Source organism: Leucoraja erinacea, chromosome 21 (assembly GCF_028641065.1).
Source record: "Leucoraja erinacea ecotype New England chromosome 21, Leri_hhj_1, whole genome shotgun sequence".
Lineage (NCBI taxonomy): Eukaryota > Metazoa > Chordata > Chondrichthyes > Rajiformes > Rajidae > Leucoraja > Leucoraja erinaceus.
Genome location: NC_073397.1, coordinates 27,885,684 through 27,898,636, shown reverse-complemented (window position 1 = coordinate 27,898,636; position 12,953 = coordinate 27,885,684). Strand labels below are relative to the sequence as shown.

The following is a 12,953-nucleotide window of genomic DNA, read 5'->3' as shown; positions in this document are numbered from 1 at the left end:
ACAAACAAATTGCACAGCATTCTGGAGCAACCTTTACTGAGGACAACGGGAGGCAGTAAAACCGCTTGATTTCTCTCAGCAAACATTGATGCAGCCCAGGGCTATGCTAATTGCTTGCAAAGATGAAGGCCTTTTTGACTTGCAGAAATGGCAACAGCGCCAACTCTGCCGTTAGCCTGTGGTGGTGTCTCCCAAGTGTTCACAATATGCTGTGGTGCATTTCCAACAAGCAGAACAGTAGAAGAGTGAACTTATTTCTTTCATCACCAGACAAGAGAAACCAACAAAAATGAAAGAAGTGCCACAGTCCTGATCTAATCATTCAGTGTCAAATCAATAATTTCTGCCTTCATTGCTCAAGAGACGAGGCAGTACATATTGACTTTTTTTTGTAACAGGCTGTTAAAAAGCTTGTCTAATGAAATCAGGAAACTTGTTCCTTGCATAGACTGCCAAGGTTGTGAGAGAAAAAATCTGGAACTTACAGGCCACCCTGCCTGCACCAATGGAATCCTGGCCAAATTATGTACTCTGACCTCATGCTGGTTTTAGATATGAAGCAAAATACAAATTCCATCGGCTGCAGTGACTCAGAGTCGCAAGTTCATAACTGGTGCAAATAAAACTTAAAAGAAATTTAGACTGGGGTTGGTGTTGCTAAGTAACGAATGGTTTTGAATGGAAACCAGTATCACAGTGGTATTGTATGATGCAATGTCATGTGTAAAACTGTGGGAATGTGAACACCATTCTTCTGAGAGGTTTTAACTCTCTTCTCCGACTGTAATTAAAATACCATACATGCTTCCCTGGAAAAATAATGAACCTGACCAACAGCTTCAAAGGAAAAAGCTGACAATCATCTCCACATGTCTTGCCTCTGCCCCTCCCATAATAATTGCCAATGTGAAAATGAGTCCCGACTGTATATCATTGGTAACCAGCAATTACACTGAAAAAGGGTGGGATTTGAACTCTGGCTCAGCGATCCTTTAAAATTCACCAGGCTTTAAAAAGGTAAATATAATAGAAGCAAAATGTGCTTTTTTTTTGCCATTTTCATTTGCCGTTTTAATCTTCGATCAGCACATAACATCGAAACATAGAAAATTGGTGCATGAGTAGGCCATTTGGCCCTTCGATCCAGTACTGCCATTCAATATGATCATGGCTGATCGTGATTGGCGGCGCATCTCTCCCGTTGCAGCGCCCCCTACAGCCTGTCTGTCTTTTTTTTATTTTTTGTCTAGTAAAATGTAGTGTTGGTGTTTTTTAATACTGGTTTTAAATTTGTATATGTGGGGGGTGGGGGGCGTGGGGGGGGAGGGGGAAACTGTTTAAAATCTCTTCCCTGTCCGGGAGACCCGACCTTTTCCCTGTCGGGTCTCTGTTGTCGTTGGGGCCTAGCGCCGTGGAGCGGTCTCCAGCCTGAACGACCTGGAGGCTCCAGTCAAGGAGCCTGCGGAGCTGCGGACTTACCATCGTGGGGCTGGCTGGTATCGGAGCGTGGGGAGCGGTGGTGACTCGCTGCTGCGACTCGACTCCTGGGGCTCGGAGGCTCCAGCAACGCAGCCGCAGGTCCGGTGGACTGGGACATCGGGAGCTCGCGGGTCCGGGTGGAGAGACCGCTTCCCGGAGCTCCCGCAACACGACTTCTCCAGCCCGTGTCGCGGGGTTGGAACGACCCGGAGAGGGGCCGTACATCGCCCGGCGCGGCTTCATTGCCATGGGTCATTACAACGCCTGCCGGGGCTCCAACATTGTGACTTTTAGACCGGGAGCGGGGCCGTAAATCGCCCGGCACGGCCTAAAATGGCCGTGGGACTTATCATCGCCCGCCTGGGGCTTGGACATCGGGAGAGAAATGGAGAACAGGGGAGAGAAAATACTTTGCCTTCCATCACAGTGGGTTCACTGTGATGGATGTTTGTGTGAATTAAATTGTGTGTATGTCTGTAGGAAATTGTCTTTGTTTGTATGGCTGTGGAAACGGAATTTCGTTTGATCCTCACTGAGGCTCAAATGACAATAAATATTGTATTGTATTGTATTGTATCCAAAACCAGTACTCCGTTCCTGCTTTTTCCCCATATCCCTTGATTCCATTAGACCCAAGAGGTAAATCTAACTCTCTCTTGAAAATGTCCAGTAAATTGGCCTCCATTGCCTTCTGTGGCAGAGAATTCCACACATTCACAACTCTCTCTGTGAAATAGCTTTTCCTCATTTCAGTCGTAAATAGCAGAGGAGTTGCCAATACTAAGCTTGTTTGAGCTTGCACATACTGCTCCTGGAATGCTGATTGTTTATAGACAAGGACAGTTCGTAGTTGTGGAATCGGTGTTCAGAGTTGATCACATTGCTGGAGGCAGTGGAGCTACAAACTTGACCAGGGGCAGTACAATGCTGAGAACTATATCCTGCACTCTGTACCTTTCCCTTTGCTCAACCTAAATTGGCTTGATTGTATTTATGCATACTATTATTTGATTTGATTAAATAGCTGGAGCTCTGAGCACATGACAATAATAAATCTCAACCAAAACCTTGACCTCTGGTACTGTCAGTGTGGAGTTTAACCCTTTTTAATGTGACACCACAGATTTCCTCTGGGTGCTGTAACTATCAGGTTATTAAACACGACAAACATTATGGGTTATACAGAGTAATACGTTGTGCTGTTGTGCTGCTGCAAGTAAGAACTTCATTGTTGTCTGGTACATATGACAATAAAACACTATTGACTCTTGACTGGTGGACACCTCCCAGACGAACCTCCCTTCCATTTACTCCATTTATACCTCACGCTGCCTCGGCAAGGCCAGAAGCATAATCAAGGACGAGTCGCACCCTGGCCACTCCCTCTTTTCCCCTCTCCCAACAGACAATGTGAAAATGCACACCTCCACTGAAGGATGAACTACATCATTCATTTCCATAGTGATGATTTAGTTTAGATAATTAAAGATATAATTTTCTCTTAACATTAATTGTTTTGCTTTTATTTAGATTCTATCTCATTTCATTAAAAAGCATTTTCTTCCAATAGATAAACCAATCTATCCACTTTGTCCTCCTCCATTAGTAATCTAAGCAGTAAGATGAGTATTTTTAGTTTTTAAGTTTTGAGATACAGTGTGGAAATCGGCCCACCGAGTCCACACCAACCAGCAATCACCTTGTGCACTAGTTCTTACAAACTAGGGGCAATTTTTTAAATAGAAACCAATTAACCTACTAACCTGCACGCCTTTGGAATTTGGGAGGAAATCAAAGCACCCAGAGAAAACCCACATGGTCACAGGAAAAGCATACAAACTCCGTACAGACAGCACCCATATTCAGGATGGATTCCGGTTGTCTGGCATTGGAAGGCAGCGCCACCATGCCACACAGCATGGAATACAGCACAGAAACAGGCCCTACCGCCCAACTTACCCCTGCTGACTTACTGTGACTGTTTGCTCACTTGGCCCACCCCATACCCCAGCAATGGTTCCTGCCATGTTAGGAGGAAAAACATAGTAATAGATTCACACAACACAGAAACAGGTACCGTCTAAGGAAGTTATCCTAAAGGCAGCCCGGACTATCTTTCCTTTCTTTACCCTTTCTTTAACTATTACTCCTATCTTCGGGTAATTTAAGTCCCCCAATTTCATCACTTTTTCATTTTTCTAACTACCCAGCCAGAGTCACACCTTCATCTCCTATTATTTAGTGCCCTATAGAATGGACCAAGTGCTACAATGCCCCTGCACTTGCTTTTTTGCCAATTGAATGACATAGTTTATCTTCAGCAGCACTTGCTTAATAAAAACAGAAAAAAGCTGGACACATTCACAAAAGCTCAGGCAGCATCTGTGGGAAGAGAACGGATGTTAATTTGCCATACATTCCGTAATCATTACTGCAGTTGATATAAAAGGCTAAGAACAAAGAATAAAGAATATAGAACAACACAGTACAGGACCGAACATGATGTCAAATTAAACTAATCCTTTTGCCAGCATGTAATCCATATCCCTGTATTCCCAGTTCTTATTCCTATTTTTACTCTTTACATATTTATCCTGCAACCAGAAATATTAAGCATCCAATCCTATGGGATGAAGGCAAGAGAATGGGGTTGAGAGGGAAAGATAGATCAGCCATGATTGAATGGCAGAGTAGACTTGATGGACTCTTATAACTTATGAACTCATGAACTTATATTTCTGTTATCAATGCTACAGTGTAATCCCACCTAATATCTGTGCATGCCTCTCATCAATCTTTCTTTTAAATAATTAAAGTCCCAGCCAACCACATTAATTACACAGCCCGCAGAAAACCAAAATGTCTCATAAATTACTTATTGTCGTCAGTTTTTCAATGGACCAAAGAAAGTGAAAGACACAAAGAGAAAAATCAATTATGGGGACAAGCTAATGTTGAGAGAACCAATCATTCTTGATTAGTGAGGGTATGTCAGGGGTTATGGGGAGAAGGTAGGAGAATGCGGTTGAATGGGAAAGACAGATATATCTGTCATGATTGAATGGCGGAGTAGATTGATGAGCCGAATGTCCTAATTTTGGATCTGAAGAAGGGTCTCAAAATGAAAAGTCACCCATTCCTTCACTCCAGAGATGCTGCCCATCCCGCTGAGTTACTCCAGCATTTTGTGTCTATCTTTGTCCTAAATTAATCCAAGAATTTATGAACTTTTCGCTGATGATTGTTTGCTGTACTGTCCAATTAAGTCAGCTGATGATGAAGATGTTCTCCAAAAGGATCTCGATACTATGGTTGAGTGGTCACAACAATGGGGCATGCAGTTCAACCCTTCCAAATGTGAAACTATGCGTGTCACCAGAAAGAGGAATGCAGGCGAGACATTTTACAATATACTTGGTGCCACCCTTGAAGAATCCAAACAAACCAAGTATCTTGGCATCAAATTGCAGAATGATCTGCGTTGGAATGGTTAGACTCATCATGCAACGGTGAAAGCAACAGGTGTCCTAAACTTTGAGGCGCAACTTTCATCATGGTCCAACTTCTGTCAAGGAGAAGCTATACTTCACCCTCGTTAGACCTCATTTGGACTACGCAGTTGCAGCATGGGACCCATACACAAATAAAAACATTTCTTCCATCGAACGTGTCCAAAGCCATACAGCTCGATTTGTTACTAACACCTATGATAGAGAAGCGAGTGTCACCAAACTTCTGAATTCTCTGGGGTGGAACCCTCTCCAAGACAGACATGAAGCTCACCGTTTGACCTGTTTTTACATAATGTTAAATGGTCAGCTCGACATAGACTACAAGACCTACACTAAACCCAAACCAATTAGGAGCAGACGAGGACATTCGATCCAATTTGTGATCCCAGCTACAAAGACAGATGTATACAGCAATTCGTTCTTCCCCCGCATAATTAAAGCATGGAATCATCTCCACCCAACTATAGTTACCCAACCAGATGAAACTAAATTTAAAGTAGCTCTTTCTTCCCAATAACCCGTTCTGGCTTAAGCCCTCCCTTCACCACCTCCAGTTTAAATTCCATTTGGAATATTTTGGAGGACCAAGAAACCAAGAACCAAGAGCTGATGAAGTTGTCCATGAATGTTCAGCAATTTTAATTTTTGTTTTGGATTTCTAGTTTTCACTTTCTTTTACTTTTTTTATTTGAACCACACGCATTTTTGGGTGTAATAGCTATTCTTTTTGCTTAAAAAATAATGATAGCAATAGGTATCCTTGTATTAAGGTGATTTATAATTAAGGAAAATGTATTTTTAGTAGGATTATTTGATAGACTATCAATTGTAATATTTAGATAGTGTTGTTTAAGATTATGAAACTGCCTTGCACGCTGATACAACTTTTCTTTGAATTATGCAGTTAATTGATATGAAGGAACTGGTTTCAAGGGTTGAATTGTGGTGCCATAAAAATCTCTTATTACAAGTAGTTCAGTTTGTAGGAATGAAAGCATTATATGCTAGTAATTCACATAGTGGGAGAAGATCTTGTGTATTTTATTGGCAACCATGAATAATGATCAAAGCAACTTAACAGAAGAGAAAAATGTTAATGAATCCTGACAACTCCTACTCACCACATGCACTCATCGCAAGGGCTAAGACAGAGCAATGTTTAACCTATCATTATGGAGCATATCATTGCCACCGAAGGCTGTGGAGGCCAAGTCAGTGGATATTTCTATGGCAGAGATAGATAGATTAGTACAGGTGTCAGAGGTTATGGGGAGAATGAGGTTAGGATAGATAGATCAGCCTTCTCTCCAGAGAAGTGGACTTGATGGGCCGAATGGACTAATTCTACTTCTATCACTTATGACATGATTGTTCTGGGCATGGGACTGCTCCTAAAAGTTATTAGTGCTAGAGACCCAAAGTATAAGGATGATCCAGGGATGATTGGGTTAACATATGAGGAGCATTTGAAGGCACTAGGCCTGTACTCACTAGAGTTTAGAAGGAGGAGGGAGGGGGGGTCACATTGAAACCTACCAAACAATGAAAGGTCTAGATAGAGTAGATGTGGAGTGCATGTTTTCCCTTGTGGGACAGCCTCAAAATAAAAGGATGTGCCTCCTGAATAGGGATGAGGAGGAATTTATTTAGCCAGGCAATGGAGGCCGAGTAATTGGGTATATTTTAAGCAGAGATTGATAGGTTCTTGATTAGTCAGGGTATCAAAGGTTATGGGGAGAAGACAGAGAGAAAAATAAACCAACCATGTTTGAATGGTGGAGCAGATTGATGGGCTGGAATGGCCTAATTCTGCTCCAATGGCTTATGGTCTTATGGCCTTGTAAGGTGTTTCTGAATGTTCTTATACAGCTCCTTTTCCACAATGTATTTGCAGGGTATGAGAAGGGAAAACAACAGGAAGTTCAAGGAGTAGAGGAACATACAACTGAGGGGAGGGAGAGAGGTTCAGTTTTAAGGTGTGGATCATTTGATTGGGGCCAGAGGATTTGAGCCATGGGTCACCCAATCAATGTCTGTGTTTGGAGGGTGGGGCCTGGGGTGAGGATTGGTGCAGTTGTGATGGGGATCCAAGGAAAACAATTATGTGAAGAGATTAAAGGCAGGGCTGACAACATTTGGTGAGAGTTGAGAGTGAGAACTTGCGAGGGAGTATAGCGACAGAGGAGGGGAGGGTGGCGGAGTGTTGTTCCCCCTCCCACGGTAGGGAGCTTTTGCATTTTTCAGCTTGAAATTGTGCAATCTGGTGCATACAGTAGCAAGTCTTTTAACTTACACTTGAATGCAACATTTATGCTTCAAATTGGATTAGGTATGAATAAGGTTAGGCTAAATGAGATTACTAATTACATTCCACAGTAGAGCCAGATTCTGATCAACAGGTGCAGCACATGAATGACCTTAGTATATTCATGCATGGAAATCAGATTATAATTCATGTTGTTATGCATAATACATATATATATATATATATATATATATATATATTATGCATATTTTTCTCTCTCTCTATATATATATATATAGAGAGAAAAAAACATAGAAGCAAGTCAAGAGGAGTCGGACTTCCATCACTACTCTGCCCAAATAAATTAATCAATCTTACCCTTTGGCTATAGAAACAAAAATAAAATAATGCCACATGTTCTACCATATATGGTTCAATGAAATTAAGATATATATGTAAAACAAGTCCCACCAACTCCCACACTGACTAGCAATCTACCATACACCAGTTCTATCCTACACGCCAGGAACAATTTACAGAAGCCACTTAACCTACACACCTGGACTTCTTTCGGATGTGGGATAAACCGGAATATTCAGAGAAAATCCATGTGGTCATAGGGAGAAAGTACAAATACTGTACAGACAGCACCCGTAGTCAGGATCAAATCTGGGTCTGTGGTGCTGTAAGGCAGCAACTCTACCAGTGCGCCACCGTGCCACCCCATTACATTATTTTTTTCTGTAATATGTTTATTATGGTGTCACATCAATAAAGATGAACACATGATTCTGATTTCTGCCCTTAGTTGGATAACACACATCTCAAGTCATTGTGTTTTATGGCTGATTTTCATCCTCTTCAGCCGGAAGGACCCGAAACATTACCTATTCTTTCTCTCCAGAGATGCTGCCTGTCCCGCTGAGTTATTCCAGCTTTTGTGTCCATCTTCAGTTTAAACCACCATCTGCAGTTCCTTCCTACACTCTTCGTTAAGCGAAACAGGTTCTATTCTCATAATATTATTCACCTCAACTAAGTGTTTTCTTCACCTCCGTTGCTGCAGAAAATACAATCCCAGTTATCAAATCTTTCTTCAAAGTGGAAAAAAAAAATCCAGCCCTGCCAACATTTTCATAAATTGCCCCTGGATCCTCTCAAGAGCAATTACACCCTTTCTACAATGTGTCTTAGTCTTACAGCATGGAAATAGGCCCTTCATCCCAACTTGTTCATGCAGATCAAAATGCCCCATCTAAACTAGTCACATTTATCTGCATTTGGCCCCTATCCTTTTAAACCTTGTGTGTGCCAGTGTGTGTGTAAGGGTGTGTGTCAGTGTGTGTTAGGTTGTGTGAGAGAGTGTGTGTCAGTGAAGCGGCGACAACACCCGGAGTGGAGACTTGGCGACGTCCAGGGAGCCGGCCCAGGTCTGTGTCCAGCTGGGGTCCGGGTAAGGTGCGGGTCAGTGACCCAGGGGTCCGGGGAAGGTGCGGGTCAGTGACCCAGGGGTCTGGGGGAGGTGAGGGTCAGTGACCCGGGAGTCGGGCATCGGAGCGGAGCATTAGCCGAAGATTTATCCCCGTGGCTCCGGAGATGGCACCGACGGCCCGGTCCGCTCCTGTCTGCAAGGTAAATTGTCCCTTGTGTTTAGCATAAGTGTTAATGTATGGGACGATCACAGGTCGGAACTCACTCAGTGGGCCAAAAGGCCTGTTTCCGCGCTGTGTCTAAAGTTTAAAGTCTAAAGTCTCTTTAACTCACACTGCTGCGGAGAGAAGATATCATTAAAATGTTGTTGTTCTGAGAGTGATGAGCAATGTAAAAGGACATCAATAGCACAAGCAGAATTTGTGACTAGAAGTACTTGGTCACTTCAGGAGTGCTGTCTTCCAACCTGCAAAGGATCACAATTTCATTCCTCTCAAGTAATCATTGATTTTCTTATATTTAACTCTGTAGTACAGTTCCACGTGTCTGAATCAATAGGCCATGATATTTAGTTTAGTTTAGAGATACAGCGCGGAAACAGGCCCTTCGGCCCACCAAGTCCGCACCGACCAGCGATCTCCGCACATTAACATTATACTACACACACTAGGGACAATTTGACACCTATACCAAGCCAATTTACCTACATACCTGTGCGTCTTTGGAGTGTGGGGGGAAACCGAAGATCTCCGACGCGGTCACGGGGAGAACGTACAAACTCCGTACTGACAGCATCTGTGGTCGGGATTGAACCCGGGTCTCTGGTGCCGTAGGCGCTGCAAGGCAGCAACTCTACCGCTGTGCCACTGTGCCGCCAACATCTGCTCACATCTTTTCCTGACCTCATTGGCTTTCCATTTTGGCTGCATCCTGGTACAAAGCCCAAATGACCTTTATTTATATATATCATAGATAATTTAACATTCACACCAGGACGGTAGGAAAAGCTTGTTATTTTCCACTCCTCCCACTCTTCCTCCATTTAACAACCAATGTTGTAGAATTAAGTGAAGGGTAATGATCTCAACTGTAATATTGTAATTAATACACTAATTAAGAAACTCGCTCAAAATAGACTGGGATTTAAGTCCAAAACCTTTTCAACTCTCTATAATTCAAATCCGAGGATGTAGCCAGGACTCGATGCCTTAAGGGCCTGTCCCACTTGGCCGTCATTTGCGCGTCAAGCAGATGGCGCGCAAAGATTTTGAACATCACTATGTCATAGACAATAGGCAATTGGTGCACGAGTAGGCCATTCGGCCCTTCGAGCCAGCACCACCATTCAATGTGATCATGGCTGATCAATGGCTGGTCATTGCGCACTATGCGCGCGTAATGTGCACCATGCGCACATCACGTGGCGTGTCGCGATGCGTGCGTCGTGCGTTGTGACCCGTAAATGATGTTGTGTAAATTACTTGGTCACTTCAGGACCAAATGACAGCCAAGTAGGACAGGCTCTTTAAGCTGCAGGGAGAGTTGGGCAGGCTAGGTTTATATTCATTGGAGCACAGGAGGCTGAGGTGTGATATTGTAGAAGTGTATAAAATTCATTTAGTAAGAACCTGAGTGGCAACTTCTTCACAGGGGGTGGTGGGTATATGCCAGAGGAACTAGTTGATGCAAGTATAATAACAACATTTAAATGACATTTGGATAAGTACATGGATAGGAAATGTTCAGGGCGATATGGACCATACGCGGGCCAGGGGACTAACTTAGATGGGACAAAGTTGTGCCGAAAGGCCTGTTTGTCCGTGCTGTACGACTATGACTATGAATGGAAACCTCTGGAGACGATGCGCCCCACCCAAGGTTTCCGTGCGGTTCCCGGAGGTTGCAGGTGGTTGCTGGAGGTTGCAGGTAGTGGAAGCAGGCAGGGAGACTGACAAAAACCTCCAGGAACCTCCAGGAACCGCACGGAAACCTTGGGTGGGGCGCAAAGTCTCCAGAGGTTTCCATTCAGGTTTCCTAAGTGGGACAGGGGCATTAGTCTGCAATAAATGCGCTTACTCTTTCAGGTTTGGCATCCCATTCAAAATCTCAGAGCAAACGGTGACCAATTTCAAATTGGCATCAACGAGCGCAGTGAGGAAAAGCAAAAATATTTTCTAAAGTTGCTACACTTCATAATATCTGACGCAGCAGTCAGTGAATGAGCAAATGTCAGTAGAATCCTGATTTTAATATCGATTTAAGAATTTTACCGGGGAATTATTCCATGGGAACCATCAAGAACACTCATGGTTCTGCTTTCATTCTCACTATAACTACTTTAGTCCACATTCAATTTCAGTTGTCAGAAAGAAATTGCTTGGTATCAATTGAGAGCAACTTTGAGGCCACTTTTGAGGGCACACTAGATATGTTTTATATTTTTCTCATTCCCATCCTATTTTTCAACCTCTTTCATCTCAAGGATGACGTAACATACAACTTGGAGAATGTTACTTGGTACTACAATTTTTTTGAATTCAGTGCAGAAGTAAGACATTTTTCATGCTATCTCAAGGTTAACATTGTTGTTTTTTAATTCACGTGCCTGTAGAGCTAAGTGGCAATTTAAAAGGTGCATCATCCTTAAATTAGAAAAGAATAAAAAATCTAATTTCGTTTCACGTCATTAAAAATAATTTGATTGCATTAAATCATTTATCTCCCAGCTGGTGTGTGTTTAAAGAAACAACATGGAGATGAGACTTGCATACAATACTCTCTGGTTTGTTAAAAGCCCATGGCTAAGGCTTTGCTTGTTGAGTTCTCATTTCAGATCATTTGCAGAGTTTCCTGACATTAAAATTTCAAAAGATTTTCTTTCACAATCTAAACATCAGAACTCAGACCAATTATTCTATTTCTGTGTTCTATTTTAGAAATACAGTGTGGAAACAGGCCCTTCAGGCCACCGAGTCTGCGCCGACCAGCATCTCTATCCTACACACCAGGGACTATTTACAAGGTACAGTAGCCAATTAATCTACAAACTAGAACGTCTTTGGAATGTGGGAGGAAATCAGAGCACCGGAGAAAACCATGTGGTCACAGGGAGAACAAATAAACTGTGTACAGATAGCACGTAGTCAGGATCGAAACCAGGTCTCTGGACCTGTAAGGCAACAACTTGGGCCATGCCTAATTTACATCTTGTTCCATTACGGCTACCTGCCCAAACCGCTAAGGCACTCCTCACTGTTCCCTCTCCTGAAAGACCTCCCTTAATAAAAGTGACTGAGATTATTCAGGTTCCATGTAGAGGCATGTCAGTGGAGTCATCCACCTTTTGCAAGTCATAAGCTCCGTCTTCAGTTCATTTGTATTTGTGCTGAGAATGGCCCTGGTTAAGCTGCACTATTTGCCTTTCTCCAGATGACAGATAATATTGCCAGCTGATATTGCTGCATTATATCTTCAGGGTTGCTTTTCTTGATCAAAACTGCTCATTTTAAGTCACTGCTTCAGGGGGACCACATAATACACAATTGACGAATGAAGAAAACATGAATTTACAAGAATAAACTACCATTGAGACGTGCTTCACTGCTGATGAAGTATTTTCAAAGTATAGACAGTGTTATAGTACAAGTCAGAACAGCAAACTAGACCTACCGCATCAAATCACGATTTATTCTGTTTTACCGATGATGGGGTGGAGGCAAAATGTTGGAGTTCACACTTGGAATATTGCTCTATGAATCAATTCTTGTGATTTGTGATTTAGTGATCGTGTGAAATCATTTTGAATCATTCCATCAAAAATGATTGGTGGAATCTCCATTTAAAGCCTCATTTGAAAGATGGCATCTCCCACACTGATCCTTCCTCAGTAGCATCCTACATGGTAAAGTTACTGTCTAGACCAGAGATTGAGCTCAAAATCTCTCATTCCAATCGTTACTCTGAGCCAAAGGTGACGTGAAGTTTAAAATTTAAAGTAATTTAAGTTTTCAAGAGGAGTTAGATTTGGCTCTTAGGGCTACAGGAATCAAGGGTATGAGGAAAAAGCAGGAACGGGGTACTGATTTTAGATCTTCTTATCGAGCCACACACAAAATTAGATGTTGTTCAGCCAGAGCTGAACACATTTCTTGGCATCTGCATACAATGGTATCTGTCTTGTCGCTTCTTGTGCGTGGTGGTGGAAAGATTGGCGGAAACAGGGCCGTGACATGAACGCTCTTTCCTTGACCCCACTGATTTTAGATGATCAGCCATGATCATATTGA

The 12,953-nt window shown here is 42.7% G+C and overlaps 1 long non-coding RNA gene across 2 annotated transcripts in view; it reads left to right on the top strand.

Moving 5' to 3' along the window:
* LOC129707436 (uncharacterized) overlaps positions 1-12,953 on the top strand; it is a 79,943-nt gene that overhangs the window by 37,935 nt on the left and 29,055 nt on the right. For both annotated transcript variants that reach the window (XR_008725180.1, XR_008725181.1), the window contains exon 2: positions 11,604-11,689. This is a non-coding gene — a long non-coding RNA (uncharacterized LOC129707436). The remainder of the gene's footprint in view (positions 1-11,603; positions 11,690-12,953) is intronic.